A 17,644-nucleotide genomic window follows, 5' to 3' on the forward strand; every position below is an offset into this window, starting at 1 on the left:
AACATTTATTTTTGGGCTGAATCAAACTCCCTTACTTTTTTTTACTGCTTAATAAAAAATTTTTTAAAACATTTGTCGATTCATAATGGGTTTATTTCAAACCTGAGAAGATCCTTTATACTTCTTCGATTCAAAATATTGACAGGATTGACTTTGTTAGCTTTGAATACTTAACTAATCATTAATATAATTTGTCCTGATAATATGGCACTTTCGGCTTGAAATTTGACGATACAAATTTTTTTAATTTCGAGTTTTTGTTTTGTATGATATTCTAATCAAACTTCAATTAAACATCTTAATGGGTCATCCTCTTCAAAGAAATTTAGGAAAAAACAAGTAAAAAGCTTCACTGCGGCAAACCGAAGTAAGTCCTTACAGGCTTACTGACTTTTGATTAAAACCATAAAACTCACGGCAAGCTAATAATAATTAAAAAAAAATTATTTCATTTTAGTCAATATTAATACATGCTTTATATTACATAATACCAGCGAAAGTTACAGGTTTTTAGTAAAGAATGAAATAAAAAAGATTATGAAAAAGAGAATAGATAGAGAATTAAAGAAATTAGGTTTGCTTTGTTTATTGGTGAGCTTAATAAACGGTAATTTTAAGTTCTGTTTCGTGCAAAAGTTAAAAAAGTAACATTTGTTTTAATTCTGAATTGCAATTAAGAATCGAACTGCCTTTCTGCTATCGGGGGGTATAAGCGCCCTAAAGTATGCTCAAAGTGCAACTTTGGATGGTTTTAATAGTGAAAAAATTGTGACTTTAAGATGGCCATTGGGATTTCCATTTTGAATTCCTTTCAGTTTCATTTATCTTTCCCTTTTTAATTTTAGGCCCCCCACAAACTAAACTCTTTCAAAATATCTTTCCACTCACTTCATTACCAACTGAGGCATATCAATTTGGCCTATCCAGACGAAATCATAAAAGCCACTTCAGAAAACTAATTTTTGAGCATTAGAAAGGTCTGGGCATACATATATGTCTGTGTGTAGTTTCCCCGACTATTGTGATCCAGCATGACTTTGCTTTCAAAACATATTTTGTAACGGCGAAAAGTCGATAACAAAAGCGTAACACTCTCGGGAAGCAAGAAAAGTAGAAAAAAAAATTGCTCAAGTACACGCACTTTTAAACGCAATTACGTTGAACTTTGGCACAAGAGCAGGGCGAGGGGCATCGAAATGTTGAAAAGAACTGTGCGTTTATAAAAGTAATATGTGCGTACGATCTCACAGAGGCAGTTTTCATTGCCTAGGGGCGAAACTTGAATCGGATTTGTACTCTGTTGACTTCAACGCTGCTCCTCCCTACTTCTCATAGTTGGACAACCCAGAACGCCCCAGGTGAAAATAAGGAATAATTCTTAACTAACTAGCTCTCGAACGACGGAATACCCTGAAATAGAGCTTGCAAGTCATATGATTTTTTAAATTTGAGAGAATCAGGTACAAATACACAGAAAAACTTTCGACAACACTATTATTTAACTTACGCATCAACGTAATCCTTATGTTTCAAATAATCTTTAAGAATTTTGTGTTATATCCTGACACTCATATCATAAGATTGTAGTACATTATACATAAATCTCTTCCAAATTGGTAAGAATAAAATCAAACATTCATAAAAATGTTAGCTGAATTTCCCTGGTTCTATAGTTAACAAAGAGATGCAGGTAAATGTTTAAATTTTTGTTTATTGGCATTAGGTTTAAGGTATTGAAATTAGGCTGCACTTACTTTAGATGGAACTATGGGATATATAGGATAAGGGACTAATATACCCACAATTTCTGCAATTACCGTGTGCTATTAAACGCATGCCCAGCAACAACAATAACAATAGCTAAAGCAACAACTACGACGACAACTGGAATGCATCATCATCATCGCAGTTCACCACGCTATTGCCATCTCGCTTGTCCAACGCCATTGGGGGTTTGGCATTGAGCCTATGCGAGGTAAGAGTTCCACTGTGCATCCCGTTCGCACTCCCGCTCGCATCCGCACCCAAGAGCCCTCGCTCTTTCACTCTCACTCCCTAATCCTGTGACCCTTTGTATGGGGATTTGCCTTTATTAGTTTGTCTAATTGCTTTTTGCAACAATTATTATGGCATTTTCCGTTGCTGTCGCCGCCGCGTTGTTGGTTTTCGCTGTAGAAAAGTATCACAGATGTGTGAACCCCGCGCTGACCCCCCGCCGATTTGCAGTGCTTTGATTTTGACTCTTCACAATATTCGTTATTATTCTACATACAAACGCTCATATTCGTATTTCAATTTTTTTTTTTTGGGTGTGCTTTGGTTACCATGTTCCATTTAAGTATAGTCCATGCGACGTGGTCTCTCTGGGCTACTACTTTTGTAATACTTTTTAATAAATTCTGTTAAAGAAGGCGTGAAACATTTCACTGTTTCAGCGTTTCCGTTTCTAGGGACCACCTGCCGCGATCGGGCTGGTCGGGGGTAAAGGGTCAAGAGGGGGAGGTCGGGGACAGGGAAAAGTGTTTTTCATTAAATTTTGAATTCCCCATTATTTAATTTGGTATGTTTTTGTTGACGAGTTTGAAGAGAGCAGATGGCTCTGATAAAATTAGTTTTTGTTGCATACTATTGGGCGCACATATAGCAGAAGTTATGCAAGGGTTTTATCATAATTTTAAAATTTTCTCTGTGATTCAAAACCTTTAATGCCGTTTTGACCAATATAAGAGATCATATGTTTTAGGACAGTGTTAGGACAGCCAGTTAAAAGCTTAATTTAAATAAAGTTTTGTTAATTTCATTTTTGTTGTTTTAAGCTCTAAGTCTATTTGATCAAATGTTTATTAATAAATCTAAAGCTTAAGTCAAAAGCCCTAAGACTAAGAACAAATCAAACTATGATAGCTATATTATTAATAAATCTAACACCCAAATCAAAGAATCAAAAGTTTTCCAGAATTTAAGAAAAATACCATGTTAAAATTTTGAAAGTTTATTTGCCCAAGTTTTTTTTAATAAGAATACAAACAATTGAAACTAATATAGTTATATTTATTAATAAATCTTACACATAAATAAAAAAAGTTTTTCAGAATGTTCAAATGTTAAAAAAATAAATGTTTATTTGCCGAAAAATCTTATAATCGAAGCAACTGCAAAAAAATACAAAAAATTGGTTTTTTATTATGCATGTTATAATATAATTGTTTATAATAAGTAAGTTTAATAACTTCCTTATCACTTAATACGCAAATAGTAACAAAACCACAATAGATAATCCATGTCAATATATAATATAATTGTTTATAACAAACAAGTTTTACAAACTATGAAATATAATTGTCTATAAATACAAATAATAGTATTAAAGCAACAAAAGCAAAAAAGAACAGCAAATATATGGAGAACAATTTTTTTGGTCAATTACTATTGACTACTATTACTTAAGAAATTTATTTTAAATTTGCTTGTTTTGTGTGCCTGAAAAGTTAAGTTTATTATATTAGGAGGTTTAAACCTGCTTTACAATGCCTTTTATGGTACCTATCATTGCTTAAAAGAGGTTTAATTTAATAAAATATTTTTTTTTGATTATACTTTTATGATTTTTACGATTTTTAACGTAACCTATCCCAATGAACTTAATTATTTCCATTCTAAGGTATGACCAGCTCTGAACCAATCCTGCCTGTACCACAGCAGTTATGGGTCCCACAAATCCTAAAAGAACATATCCAAGTTTTTTATGCCTCTTTCCTTCGATTTGAGTTATGTTATTTATCATTCGACTGTGTAATTTTTCATTCGGCAAACTTTCAGTGCCACACGCACCAAAAGAGCTTGTGACCCTCTTGGCTGGGCAAAGAAAATATTTTGCTTTGCTTTTTGACATTTATTTCTCTTAAAAAAGGTCGGAAAGAAAGCAGCAGATGGGAAACAATAAAAGCTGTAACAGCAAAAAAACAACTAAAGTGCGACTTTATTAATTTTACTTTGTTTGAGGCACATTCCTTGCGGGCGCAGAAAAACAGCCAACGTCACGCTCATCCATCGAATCCATTCCATTCTCCATATGCCATTTGGGGGCAGGTGGAGGAGGAGCGGTTTTGGCCACCTTTGCGTGTCCATTGGCTATAATTCAAACTGCATTGGAAGAATGGTCAGACCACTGCACGTTGAAATAAATATAAATGTCAAAACTGAGTGGAGTATTTCAGGGCGAGCTCCTATATCAGTATATATACGTATATTTTTGCTTGTGAGTATATACATGTGTTTCTTGAAATCGTTGCACCTTGGTTTGTTTACAAATGAATCATCAGGAGGTTTGAGATGCGTGAGAAATCACAAAAAAACAGGAGTAAATTATTAGGGTTCCTTTGGGGAGTTTTAAAACAATAAAATTATTCAGGATACTTTGTTTCATTGTATTTATTGCTTAACAAAATTTTATTTATTGACTTCTTAAAAATAATGTAAAGGTTCAATTTTAGTTCAACTTGCAACGTAGTAAGAGATTGCCGATCCTAGACAGTTCATAGATATTCTTAAGAGCTGAGTCAAGTTATTTATACAAACCGACCAATCAAAAATTATGAGTTAGTCAAATTCTAGGCTACAGGTCAAGAAAGACATTCATAAAACAATCTTTTTTGGAATTAATGTCAATCGTTGATTCAATCAATCATTGAGCATTACATAAAATCATTTATTTGATCTTCTTGGCCTACGACTTAAAATGTTGCACTCTACAAGACCAAAAATAGTTTCACAGAAATTTATAAGAAAATAACTCATTTGGTGGAGTCAAACGGCGCTATGAAGCGCCGTTTATCATAAATAATAAAAACACCCAGCCAAACCAGAAAAAATGAAATGAAATGTTGAATTTTATTAATGACAAAAATTTTTTTGAGTTGCATTAAAAATGTTGTGCCCGAAATATACATTAATTCATTCATAAGCCGAGGAGTTGATCAAAGCACTTGACTGCTGACTTTGATTTTTCGGGAGGGAGTTAAACTTCAAACAGCGATTTTTATCGTTTTGTCTCCATGGAGATGTTGAAAATTTTAAGCGCCATCATTTATTATGTAGAACTCGTTATTGTTGTTGCATTTGTGCACAAATTTATGTGATTTTTATGCGTAGACATAATTATAAAAGTCGCTTATGCTGGAGGATCCCAACGAGCCACAAAGGGAAAGAACGAAAACCAACCCATGCTCGGCGATCTTCAGACTTCATTTACTGGCGACTTTTTGGTTCGGCATCCAAAGGTTGGGGATGGAGTTGGTGTTCGGGTTGGAGTCGGCGCTCCAGCTACACCTCGTATTGTCATAAATTATAAAATTTTATGCGTAAATTAATGACCACTTTTTTTCTTTGCTTTTGCTTCGTTCGCAGGTAAGTCGATTGGAATATTTTCTCATTTTTTGGGGATGCATCTGCGCCTTTTCATGGAGTGAGCATAGTTAGGCTGAAACGTAGAGTGTTTTATACCTCATTATATATCAAACAATATTTGTCGATGTTCTGCAGATTTGACAGAAATTTATTATACACTTCTTCAATTTTCCAACACAGATAAATAATGGAATAGTAAAAATAAATATCTGACTATCGAATTCAAAATTTTATAATTAAATATTACATCTAAATTTTAAATACAATGCGTATTAATTTCATGATTTAATATTAAATTAATTGTTAAAATACTAGATTTACTTAAGTAAAAAATTTTTTTAAATGTTTCTTATGACCATATTTGGAATTGATTTTAGTATCTGAAAATTTAATTTAAATTTAAACCATATTAAGAAAGAATAAAATATATTTTAAAGAAATAGGAAAGTTTGTGTTTAAAAAACATAATTAGTTCATTACCAAAGCTTAAAGATTTACATTCTGTTGGTCATTATTATTATCTATGTCAAAAATATTTAAAACAATTTAATTGTTTATTGGCATTTAAAATATTTTCGTTTATTAAAAAATTTATATAGAGTGTACCAATTCCTTTAGCTTACTCTGTCTAAAAACAGCCTCAAACTTGCAATTATTGCAACTAAGGCAACAACAGTGACAACACAAAGATGAACAACACATGTAATCACTGAAATCAACAATTGCTTTTGATTAAACAAAAGAACAGTCTATCTGCCTTTCTCTTTCTCCAGCTGGCTCATAAACAAAATCAAATAAATTAGTCGAAATGAGGGTGGCCTGATTGTTCCATGGTAACGTGGGTTATGTGGGATAACCGCAAAGTGCGCAAAAAGTTCATTGGCAGAGATCTGTTCGGTTTAACATGTTAGCTGATGTATGGGATCCGCTACTCTGTGTTTAAAGGGTAACCAGCTCATACAGTTAATAAAAATAAGGTTTTATTAAATTAAAATCATATAAATGGATTGATTTTGAAGCCGATAAGGTACGTGACATTAACAAATTTAGTTTAGGTTGTAAATAATACATTTTTTTTCTTTTTTATTGACCAGATCCAAAAATTAATCATCTTGAGTTCTTTTTTGTTCAAAAATTTCCAACTATTCTTTTGATTATTCTAATTCTCCATTTTTTCTACGCAATTAATTTGTACTCACTTATAAAACATATCCCCTACGCGAAAGATAATTTTTGGTTAGCTCCATTTATTTATTGGGTTGAGTTTTCGTATAAGTACGATCAAAAAATAAGACCTTACAGATAATAGTCCCCCTTCTGAAAAAATAAGACCTTACAGATAATAGTCCCCACAATTTCATAATCATAATTCCCCCTGTTACTTTGAGTACTTCCCGCCCCAAAACCCACAAAGTGGGAGAACGAGAACTGGTCAAGTGGTCTGCGAGACCAATTTAAAGAAATACAGAAGAAGTGGGGAACCACCAAACATTGAGCGGGCAACTTCAGTCACAATTTGTCATCAGCTTTGGCCACTCAATCATCCGAGGCAGCTACAAAAAAAAGAAGAACAAATTCAAAATTGGCCATGCTCTATAAGTCTTCTGCGGGACCAACTGCAGGATTATCAACATATGCATAACTTCGGAGGCGGAGGACTCATCATTAGGCCTTGGCGAGGCACGAGGCAAAGGCAAAGTCTTCGGCTGGAAGGCTCGCATGACGTCTTGTAATACGTCAATAGCGACGGGTTGCCTAATAGATTGCTTATTTCTTATTTCTTCTTCCTTTTTTCATTATGATGAATTAAAGCACTTTGCCATATAGCAAGCCTGCCATATAAATAGGTTCCTTTGTGAAACTTTACTTCGGTTGGAGGTTGAATCTCAAACTGAGGGTCATAAATTTTCACACGAAGGTGTCGCATTACAAACGAGCCTGAAGTCCAAAATCCCAAAGTGGAAATGGAACCGGAACCTCCCTCCTCGAACCACCAATTCCCTCTCGAGCACTCCCTAACGTTCCGTCCCCGTCTCGCTCAGGTAATTTGTCGCCTTATCTTCTCAACATTTTATTTTCCAAAGTGTTGAGGGTGTGAGGTGTGCTGCTCATGTGGGTAGCAATTAAGCGATAACTAAGTTGTAATTAGATAAATACAGCTACAGAATGAGCTGTGGGTGTCAATTAAAAAGTATTGACAGTGGCTTCGATAATAATGATGTAACTTCGGTGTTGATAATGAGGACACAAAATAGTAACTTATATAGGGTATATTTATATGTCAGCAATGCCTTTTTAAAAACTTCTGAAACAATTGTTTTATTTGTAAATTTTTTTTTTGTTCCTCAAAAAGCCGTGAACAACGAAGAAGTATCACCGACTAGAGGAATACGTTTATTTAAACTTACATTTTTAAAACACTAGTTGAAAAGTAAAGAATGGGACTCTTGAAGCTATTAAATAAAATAAAAATTCGTTAACTGACTTCATATATATAAACTTTTTGAAAAACAAATAAGCTAAGTCGTTGACCGATTTTTATCAAATCATTTATATGATATGATATGATATGATATGATACAAAATAGTAATGGTTTAACATTTCACAATTATATTATTATAATTGTGAAATGTTAAACCATTTCTATTTTGTACCCTTGCAGAAAATATTATAAGTTCATTCAGAAGTTAGCAACGCAGTGAAAGAAAAATCTTTGTTTGCTAAATACAATGTTCCGTTTTCAAATGGTATGGTAAAAACATATTTTATCATCACAAAGTTATATTTTTTAAAAATTATGAACATATTGTTTTTGTCGACGTCACCGGCTGTGAATTCTAATGAGTGTTAAGCTCAAAACCTGCCATCACCTTAGCTTGTTAGCTAAGTTAAGTTAAAATAATACAAATTTCCTCCCGCCTACCGGTCCAGAGGAACCTACATTTCAAGATCTTAAATAATATAGTGCAAGTATCCGCCACACGTACATCCATAATATACCTATAAACTCAATAGATAAGGCCAGCAGACCACTGATATAAAGCATAAAACAGAAAGGACACAAAACTTTGTCAAAAATTAAGTTTTTAAACTGAAAATGTATATTTGACCTTTTTTGCTAAATATAAAAGTTGTGAAAGTTTAAATTGCAATTACAGGTTAATTTTTACTGATTGTTACAAAAATGTTTCTATTTACTATTTAAAATATCATTACCTTCTTTTTGCACCTTAAATGTCGTATTTTAGAGTTCGGTTTTCTCTGTGTAAGTTTACGTTCAAGTAAGACCGAATCAGTCGAAGTGCTCATTCCGGTTTTATTTGACTTCATGTCTGGTAAGCTTCATTATTATTATTTAAAAAAGGTATTCACTGAGGTAAATTAGGGTAATTTATGGCCAGTGTAAAACCAACAGCTGGCAACACTTCTTCTGACTACTCTAAGGCTTAATAAAGCCACTAAACGCCGGACGAACTGTCCGCCTCCGTTTAGCGCTTTCAGCCTCCTTTTTAATCTGGTAACATCCATCAAGCTATGTGGCCTAGAGGCGTGGTTGTGGGCTTTGCTTGATTAATTAGGTTTAAAATATGGCCCACCATTTAAAAACGCAAACAAAAACGCACATCGCGTCAGAAGGCAGCCCTCGACGACTTCACGATCTCACTTCACGCCGGCTCAGCTCCTTTTGGGCCAAATTAATTAGCAGTCATCACTTCGGGCTCACAGTCGAGAGGGCTCTCCAAATTGACTGACTGCCACTTGGACCGCGTTTTGAAAAATGTTTGTTTTCGTTCACCGTACACGATCTTCGATGGGCCGACATTTATCAGGAATTGTGTGAGGCTGAACAAGCACCTGTTCTGTTGACCATTAAATTCCTTGTGCAAGATGGTCGAAGGCGGTTCGTCACTTGGTATTGTTTGTATAATTGTTTTTTGCCATTCGGGGCTGATCAATTTTTGAGGTTAATTTAACTTCATATTTGTAATCGTTAGAACAGACATAATTCATTGGAAATGAGTTGGAATGAGAACAACAAGACGACCATTAACATTGTTTTCTTCAAAGGAAAAATAACTTTTATTCTCATTGAAATTCGTCTTTTGTTAAAATATCGGTAAGGCCACTTAAAAAAAAAGGGTGTAACAAAAAAAATCTTATTTTTCATTACATTTGGGGGAAAATACAAAAATTATAACTTTGCTGTTTTTTTAAATTTTTTGTATTTTTCTTTGAGATATATTTACGGTTATTTATGGTTTACGTTTCATTGAAATCGGACAACTATATCAGCCTCATATAACACCGATGGAAACAATCGAACTAATATAAAAAAGTAATCTCTTTGCAATTTTTTAATTGATTTGAATATATAGCTGAAAATAATTTTTGTTTTATCAGAAATTTTAACAACTTTTGAAATGAACATTAAAATAAATATAAAGTTAATATGCTAGGCATCTGTCCTTTTTCGAGTTAATATAGAGAAAAACATTTTGTGTTTTAAAAATAAATAATTAATAATAAATCCATAGTATTTCAAAATTAAGATTTTATTTACAGAAAAAATATTATAGTTCCACATTTTCGGAAAATCATCATAAGGTTGTTTCGCCATTTAATTATTGTATGTAATAAGTAACATCAAATAAACTCGTATCAAAACACTCAATCAATCAGCAAATATTATATGAATATAATATTACACATACACCCTCCCCATCATCCTCATAAATTAATAATAAAATCGAATAACAATATTGTGTCATGTGTGTAATCGTTATATTATCGGGGCCCACAATTTAATTGCCCCGACCACAAAAGTGGCACATAGCTATTAGCTATGGGTATATTGTGATGAGGAGGGTGCGAGGGTGGCTGAGCATATGGCACTTGAATGATTTTTATTGCTTCCAGCGACAAAAACAAGGAAACGCTGAACAAACCCCAAAATTGCCCTTTTTGGCGATGATGGAAATTGGGAATTGGAAAGGCAAGGAGATCGGGGGTGTAGCAGCACTTAAGTGCAAAAGAACAACATTTTATGTACATATGTAAGGAGGGTGCAAATCCACCCTCTCGATTGGGGATAGCAGCGACGACTAAAATGGCAATGAATCGCAATTGATACACCCCCAAAATTTTAACGCCGCATTGGGAGGCACCACGGGGGAGCAAAGGCAGCGAACGCGTCGCACATCCTGTCGTGCGGCTGCCGAGCATCAGGACGAAGCAAATACGAGACGCTCACGCGGCTTGGCAATTGGTTGGTTCAGGTCCACAGGAATCGGTGGGGCGGGGGCTCTGGGGGCCAGGACTCCCCACCAGGATCTAGGCGTCAGCATCATCATTGGCGACATTTAAGCAAGCACATCCTTGCACAGGAAAAAAGGATTGAGCAAAAGTTCAACGACTTCTTCTTTGAGAGACACAATAATAGTTTAAAAAATTTAAAAGCAAAATTAATACATTTTTTTGTATGAAAAAGCAATAAAACAAAATGTATTTTAACCGTCAGTAACAATAAAAATAAAATCATTATTATTTATTATTAAAATTTTAAAATAGCTGTTATACAAACAGTACCAAAACCGCACTAAATATTTTCAATGTACGTACTTCTACATTTTATTGATGTGTTTAAATTTCTCTTTAATGTTTCCAAAATTTAAAACTTATTTTACTTGCTGTTCAGTCGTATCATTGTAATAGGAGTGAAAGAAAAGAAAACAAAAATATTTATTTAATTTTTTGGTGTCTCAAAATTATTTAATATTTTAGTTTGCTATTTAAAAATGTATTTTAAATTCCGCAAATCAAACTAGTATTTATTTTTTTGGACACCTTTGCTTACAGTGCACTTGTTTTTCGTGCACTTTGTTTTTATCTTATAGTTTTCTCCGTGTAGTTTTTATACCACGTCCTTAATTCAATCAAATCCATTTGGTATCCCCTCCTCGACAAAGTGCGTCATCGTCATCGCCTTGATCCAATTCGGCTCCACGGGAAATTTAATTACCCACGTCCATGGTTGTTTTTGTCGATGTCGTTGTCGTGGCGACAGAAACACAGTCCTTTTTAAAATCCAATAAAGTGTCGCACAATTAAGTGACACGGATATCCTGCCGAGCCCAGTCCAATCGGATTGGGAATTCGTTTCACTCGGGATCCGGTCTCTGTTTAAGTTTGGGCTTTGGCCTTCTCTTTGACTTTGAGCCTTCCTTTCCTAATCTGTTTGTTTTTCAGCTTCTGTCGCATTATGGAAACTCAATTAGTCAGAATGTTGTTTTAATCAGCATGAATTAAGTCTACATTTGTTGTCTCAAGCAGCAAGGGGTTGTTTAATAATGTCTTCATCTGATATGTTGGTGCTTGTGTATGTTTGACACATCTGTGGTTAATGTCAATATATTGAAAGCCTTATTGTCTATTGTAAATGTGCTGCACACATTCGGCTAGGCATACAATATCAACATATTTTTACCAGAGGTTCTATTGAAAATAACTAATAATTTGCAGTTAAAAAAGGTTATATTTAAATTCAAAATAAGTTAGTTGTGAACAATTTAAGCGGAGTTGAAATAATGATAACTTAGAGTTGATTTCCCAATGCCGATATAAATTTTAATTTCCGAACGAAAATTCTTTACGAGTTGGAAAGAAAATCAGAATGGCTAATGAATTGTAGACAAACTTTGTTTTGTCATCTTTGTTTTATTAGTCGACAAATTTAACCTATTGAATTTGTATTTATTTATTTGAGAAATTGGCCCTATATTATTTGCTTGCCAAAGATGAAAAAATAAATTAAATCTTTGAAATAGTCGTAACTAAATATCAGGCAACCGAAAGTATACAAAATATAAGCTTGGCCTCAAATCTTTCGGGAACAAACTTCGGCTTCATTTGCTTTTGTCCCTGGCTCAGTTCAAGACCACTTTAGACCACTCTTAAGGAGTCAACAACTTGAGGAACTGTTACTCCTTTTATTTCCGCCAGCTGAGGACCAACACTTGAGCGGAAAGTGTTGAAGGCAAAAGCCAAACGGTTGTCAGTCACTTTAGAGCAAAAGAGCGAGAAAAGGCAAAAGGCAAGTAGAAAAGCCTAACGACTTCCACTTGAACACTTTTCAATGAAAATCCACCACAAGAAATGTGCAACCGAATGCGCATTTGCAACTAAGCGAAAATAAAAAGCTGCCAAAAAACAAAGTCCATTCTGTTCATGTAATTACAGACTAAGGGAAGGAATAACTCCGGGACCTCTCGAGCCCGGAAGTTGTCAAATGGAGCGTGAGAAAGTTTCTGGCGCGCTTTTCGTGAAGGCTGGATGCTGAAATTAAAAGTCAAAACGGCAACGCAAACGCAAAATACAATTGCACACCTTCCTGTTCGTTCGAGAAGTAGGAGTTCCAAGATCTCGACTAAGGGGAGAACTAAAAGCAAACCGGAGTGGTCGACCCCCATTATAGAGACGGGCCAATTGTCCAACTTCCGGGCATATCAGATTTCCAGATTTCGCGCAATTTAAAGTCAAGTAAATGTCAGCATCCTTGTGACCGATTTTCGAACTTCTTTGGACTTTGCCTTTTGCCTTCAGCTACAGCCAGCAATTATTTTGCCGACCCTCCCAGCCGATCCACCCCATCATATATACCTATATATATACATATATTCCCTCACCTTTCCCTCCCTAATTGTTCAGTCAGTCGTCACGCCCCTCCAAAGGGCGTAGATGGGAGTGGCAGAGTCCTTTGTTCCGCTTGTTCTTAGAGCCAACTTGGTCGCTCCTTGGCCCTTGTTCTTTTGCTCAGCTCCTGCACTAATGAGGGTCCTTGGTAGCTCCTTCTCCCGCCATTGACACATTTCCATTCGCCTCGTTTCCTTTGTATTTTTGTCAAATATTTGCTGGCAGTTTTAGGCCTTCCAAGTTGTTGAGCGTTTTCAAAAGCGCATAAATATTTATGCAATGAAGTAAAAATTACTAAAAGTCCGGGACAAAGGGTTGAAGATCAACCAGATCGCAGCGCTTTGGGTTTTTGCTAACGTTTTCTTGTTGCTAGGCATTGAATGTCACAAGTTTTTGATAATTTTTTGAGTGGTGCAAAAAGTTAGAAAAACTATTTTTGACAGTTTTCAGATTATGAGCTCTTGATATACAGTCGAAAATCAAAATTCCTTCAATTTAAGAATTATTCCTTAATTCAAGATGTAAAAAATAACCTAGGGTTAATTTTTCCTAAACATATATGGTGTGATTATCTTAAAATACGAAATTTTCTTCATAAGATCAAGGAGTTTTTCGTAGGTGTGGTTAAGCTAAAAAAAAAAACAATAATCATTTCCACATAATCATTTTTAAAATATTCAAAAAATATTTTTGACTTATAATATATTAAAGCAAGAATGTGCGGGGACTGTAACTCTAAAGTATTATTTATTTAATATTTGGGCTTGCATACTTGTCTCTGTTACGCGTTTTGCAACACATCTAGTACAAACATGTTATAAAATTGGAATAGCAACTCTTCTATTGTTCCAAAATAGTATTTGATATTGTTGACAACTTAAGTATCCTTGACAAGTGTGTCTGTATTTAACATGAAAAATTTCATGGAACATTTCAATCTTGAACAACCATCTGTCAATGATACTTTGGCCAATCATAATTCGTGACCGAAAACTGCTGACCTCATCACACCTCCGAGGAAACAGAGAACAACTTACTCAGGTAGTTAGGGATAAGGTTGGTCGAGTAGCAAGAAATCAATTTAATCCTATTTTAAAACCAAACAAGAAACAACCAATTCCAGAGAGTCCTTTTGCACACGCCTCTTGAAATCGCTAGGAGAGAAAGGACCCAAACAGGTCGAATGTTAACAAGTGCCGTTAAAACTTAATTAGTTGGATTTTCGAGAGGAAGAGGGTCCGGGTCAGTGGGTTTTAGCCACCTACTGCGTGTGCCGCAGGACAATCGCCCCGAGAGACCTTCACGAGTTCCTTCCAGGATTCCTTTTTCCCATCTGCCCCGCTTGTCAACAATACCACGTGTTTACACTTGCCGCTGATTGTGGTTGATCTCCTCGGTTCGGATTCGGATTCGGTCGTTTGTTTTGAATTGGGTTCTATATTGTCGTCGATTGGGTTTCGGACTCACATGCCGCTATCTCAAAGGGTTCATCTGCTGGCGTCGCCTAGGGACAAGCTTAATTTGATGTTATTGATAACAAATTATGTCCCGCGGCAGGGCAACAGCCATGGCTACAACAGCAACAGCGTAAAGGAAAATATCAATATCAGTTTATCTGTCTAACAATTTTATTAGTCGATGGCTTAAGTCTTTGTGGTTCCCTGGCGGCGATACCCTTTTCTTACATAACCATTTCTCTACATTTGCCTTCATTCTTGTAAATATTATGTTACAAATAAAATAACTAGAAGATTTCATTATGGTCTTGGTGTTTGTCAGCGAAATTTTTAAATGTAATATTAACGAAAAATATTAGCTAAGTTCTAAACAGCGTATTCATAATTAATTATTAAAATTAATATCGATAGGTACACATACCATTACCTTAATTTTAGAAATAATTGCCTTAAATTTGAGCCTTCCAAAGAAAATGAAGGAAAGCATGACCTTAAACGACTATTAAGGCAATTATTAAGGCTCAAATTTAAGGTAATTATTCCTATAATTAAGTATATTTTTCGATAAATCAAGGAATTTTGTTTTCTAAGTGAATATTTTAACATTAGATTTTGAGATTTCTTGTTAACTCTTAACAATATACTCATTTAAAACTTTTTTAAATAAAATCGGAACAGTTTTAAAGTGTTTTCGTTTCACAGCTTACTTTAAAAGTATTGGTTTTTGAAAAGAGAGTGATTTATTTATTAATTATGAATAAGCTGTTTAGAACTTAGTTCATATTTTTCGTTTTCGTCCAAGACCATGATGAAATCTTCTAGCTATTTTGAACAAAAATGTATTTGAACAAAAATGTGTTCAATGTGGTTTTGTTAAGCATTGAAAATATATATTTCCTTTTTGACTTTATTTATTTATTTTATCTTGTCTTAAATTGTAATCTTTTTAAGAGCATTTACGAGTCGTCATGCTCTCTACGAAACTGCTTCTCGGTCCTACGATTTCGATTAATTCTCCATCTTGTGGCAGACTGGGACTGGTCTTGTGCCTGTCTCGCCTGGGATCCGTGTCGTTTGGCTTAGTTAACAATTATTAATCGATCGTAACATTTATCATAACCCTGTTTTGGAGATCACTTTTGGGAGGAACATATGCAAATGCCTTCCAAGACATTTGGTCTGTTGTGGGCTGGCAGAACGTTTTCCAAATCTCATTTGATAAACGAAAGAAGATAACTTTTGTCTTTAGCCGCCAGGTCCAGATCTCCGGGCAGATAATTTGATACGGGAGATGAAAAATCTGAGATAACTTTTCGTTGGGGGAATTTTCAAGCTTGACGGCGGAAATGAAAGCAGAAAAATGTCACATAATATTCAAACGAATCGATACGTTGATGGGGAGCTTTTGGGTCACGGACCACTACCTTTTACGCCTCCTGTCAGCAAGGACAACGAGCGACGGTGTCCTGGCCATTTCAAAGATGAAATGAGCTGGACAATTTGTGAAGCATTGTCCTTTGGGCCCGTGTCAAAGGTCCTCAGCCCGGGTCCTTTTTACCGGGTTTTCCTTGGCATCATCCCGCTGCGAGCATGCAATTTGCCTTCGGCCAAATCAGCTGGTGGTCCCTCGATTTTTGAACGAGCCTTTTTCAACCGTACTCCGCTGTCTCTGTCTTGTAGGTGTTCAACTCAAATTAGTGGCTTGTGCTATCAAATAGTTTTGGGCCAGTCATTGGGGCAGCTGCATTCCATTACCGGTTGCGATCTCATTTGGCCAACCTAACTAACAGTTCCAGCTCCATCTCCAGCTCCATCTCCATCTCCAACTCTTTCGGTCGCTCATTAGTTATGATTTAGTGTGCGCATAAACAAAGTTATTAAATTTCCATCCACGCTCCGCCAAACTACTAAATTGTCTGCCCCAAAGTTGTGTAGTCATAAAAATTAAAACCATAAATTAAATGAATATTTATTTACTGCGCCATGGCATCTCCTTTCCCTTCTTCCCCTCCTTTCCCTTCTTCCCCTCCGCAGTCCCCTGCTTTTGGCCAGGCCAAGAGATGTTCGCAAGGAGAGCCAAAAGGCAAACAGAAATTTAATTAACGCTTCTGTGTACATGTAACTACGCTCAGCGGGGGCGGGAGGAGGCGGCGTCGGCGGAATTGACGTAGCGCATCCGCGGGGGCGCGGGGCGTGGCACATCCCCCCGTTCACCACCCTTTCGTAGCGTCGTTTTCCATGAGCCATAATTAACGATTAATTAAAAGTGCCGACCGAGCCAACCCACAAGCTAGCGAAAATAAAAAGAGTTTGTTGCAATCACAACCTTGTACAAGCATAAATTTTAATGCAAAGGCAAAAATGGAACATTTTCTGAAAAAGAAAATGAATAATTTATACCTTTCATGAACATTTTAATGGAATTAATCAGTGTGCAATTTACAAAAAAAAAAAACACAGGTTTTCTTACTTTCTTTCGTTTTTATTGAGTCTTTAATTGACAGAAACACACATATTGTTTTACCTTTCTTTTTTTTTACGATCTGCTCCGTTTAAAAACAGCGAAATCTAAGTTACAAGTTTTAGGCGAAAAAGATTAAACAAATTTGATGCATGGAAAATTGAGGAATAACTATTTTCTTACCTTGAAAGTCGGTTTGTAACCAAAAGGGTCCACAGGTTGGAGTTTTCTGTTAGTTAGCATTTAGAAAAAGAATTTTAAGTCAAGCTCAAGATAAATTCCTATCTATTTCAGTTAATTTAAAAATTTAGTCAAACAATGTTTGTGCAATGTTTATACTATAACAGTTCCAACATTTGGACACTCAGAAAAAAATCCAAGAGTTTTGTTCTTGTTTTAAGTATAAACGCTCATGAAAGTGATTCAAGTTATGAAAGTTTTTATTTTTGTCATAAATTCTGTTTTTAAGAACGTTTAATTCTCAAACCATAATTCTTTATTTAAGAAAATTTTGGTTGATAATTAATAGTAAATAGTAATTAAATAAATATTGAATTCTGCTTAAAGTAAGTTTCAATTCTTTTTAAATCCAGTATAACGTGTACTTAATTGAAGTACGAATTATACTCG

The sequence above is a fragment of the Drosophila elegans genome, unplaced genomic scaffold (assembly GCF_018152505.1).
Source record: "Drosophila elegans isolate 14027-0461.03 unplaced genomic scaffold, ASM1815250v1 contig_476, whole genome shotgun sequence".
NCBI classification, from domain to species: Eukaryota; Metazoa; Arthropoda; class Insecta; order Diptera; family Drosophilidae; genus Drosophila; species Drosophila elegans.